At 36.0% G+C, this 2042-nt stretch overlaps 1 non-coding gene across 1 annotated transcript; it reads right to left on the bottom strand.

Annotated features, from left to right (window-relative positions):
- Positions 1-1363: 1363 nt before the first annotated feature.
- LOC132229082 (U2 spliceosomal RNA) lies at positions 1364-1554 on the bottom strand. Its single transcript, XR_009451645.1, has one exon. It is a non-coding gene; the product is annotated as a U2 spliceosomal RNA (small nuclear RNA).
- Between the last annotated feature and the right edge of the window lie 488 nt (positions 1555-2042).

Genomic DNA, 2042 nt, shown 5'->3' on the forward strand with positions numbered 1-2042 from the left:
ATACCAAGAACCTACAACCAAGATTACTTTATCCAGCAAAGCTATCATTCAGAATTGAAGGTCAGATAAAGAGATTCACAGATAAGGAAAAGCTAAAGGAGTTCATCACCACCAAACCAGGATTATATGAAATGCTGAAAGGTACCCTTTAAGAAGAGGAAGAGGAAGAAAAAGGTAAAGATACACATTATGAACAACAAATATGCATCTATCAACAAGTGAATCTAAGAATCAAGTGAATAAATAATCTGATGAACAGAATGAACTGTTGATTATAATAGAATCAGGGACATAGAAAGGGAATGGACTGACTATTCTTGGGGGGGAAAGGGGTGTGGGAGATGTGGGAAGAGACTGGACAAAAATCGTGCACCTATGGATGAGGACAGTGGGTGGGGAGTGAGGGCGGAGGGTGAGGCGGGAACTGGGAGGAGGGGAGTTATGGGGGGAAAAAAAGAGGAACAAATGTAATAATCTGAACAATAAAGATTTAATTAAAAAAAAAAATAGTTGCATCAGTCTGCATTCCCACCAGCAGTGTACTAGGGTTCCCTTTTCTCCATGTCCTCACCAGTACTTGTCATTTGTTGATGGTAGCTATTCTAAGAAGTGTGAGTTGATACCTCACTGTCATTTTTTTACTGAGCCCAGCTGGTGTTGCTCAGTGGTTTCATTTATTTTAATTCTCTCTCTCTCTCTCTCTCTCTCTCTCTCTCTCTCTCTCTCTCTCTCTCTCTCTCTGATAAATCTGGTTAAACATTGTTGAATCTTCTCAAAGAAGCAGATTTCTTGAGAAGTCTGACTAAAGGTTGGTGAATCTTTATCTTTTCAAAGACCCAGATCTTGGTTTCATTAATTTTTTTAAGACTGTTTTATTTCCTCTCTGATCTTTATTTCCTTCCTTCCAGTCAATTTAGGCTTTGTTTTTTATTGTTCTTCTAGTTCCTTTAGGTGTAAGGTTAGATTCTTTATTTGAGGCTTTTCTTGTGTCTTGAGGTTATATTGTTAATAATTTCTCTCTTTGAACTGCTTTCACTGTGTTTCATAGATTTTGGGTTGTTGTATTTTCATTTTCATTTGTCTTCCAGTAACTTTTGATTTCTTTCTTGATCTTGTTAACCCCTTCATGTTTAGTAATGTGTTATTTAGTCTTGGTGTGTTTTTAATTTTCTCTTGTAATTGATTTCTAGTTTAAAATTATTGTGGTCCTGTCACTTCAATCTTCTTAATTTATTGACACTTGTTTGTGTCCTAACATGTTGTTTATCCTGGAAAATGTTTTATGTGCAGTTGAAAAGAATGTATATTTTGCTGCTTTGGGGTGAAATGCTCTAAAAATGTCTGGCCTAATGTGTCATTTTTTTTTTTATTCACCATTCCCAGAGGTACTGCAATACTGGGTTGATGCATGGAGTGGATGGAGCAAGCTTCTATTCCATCTCCCTGCTCCAAAAATCCATTTAATATATTATTCTCAGATAGAAGACATATCAGATATTGCACTGATAAGAACATATACTACACTTAATCTTAGCCAAAAGGCTGAGAAGTGATGTAATGTGTCATTTAAGGCCACATTTTCTTGTTAATTTTTTGTGTGTGCCTGGAAAAGCAATCCATTGATATCTTGGAGTGGTAAAATCCCCTACTATGACTGCATTACTGTCTATCTTTCCCTTTTTGTCCATCAGTATTTGCTTTACATATTTAGTTGCTTCCATTTAGGGCACTCAGATGTTTACAATGATTATATTCTCTTGTTGGATTGATCCTGTTATCCTGATCTAATGTCCTCTTTGTTTCTTATTATGGCTTTTGTTTTGCAATTTTGTCTGATTGCTACCTAGCTTTTGGTTGGTTTGTTTGTTTCCATTTTCATAAAATATCTTGTTCCATTTCTTTTTTAAAAAATATATTTTATTGATTTTTTATAGAGAGGAAGGGAGAGGGATAGAGAGTTAGAAACATCAATAAGAGAGAAACATTGATCAGCTGCCTCCTGCACACCCCCCACCGGGGGTGTGCCTGCAACAAATGTACAT

This window comes from Myotis daubentonii, chromosome 2 (assembly GCF_963259705.1).
Source record: "Myotis daubentonii chromosome 2, mMyoDau2.1, whole genome shotgun sequence".
In the NCBI taxonomy this organism is placed as follows: Eukaryota; Metazoa; Chordata; class Mammalia; order Chiroptera; family Vespertilionidae; genus Myotis; species Myotis daubentonii.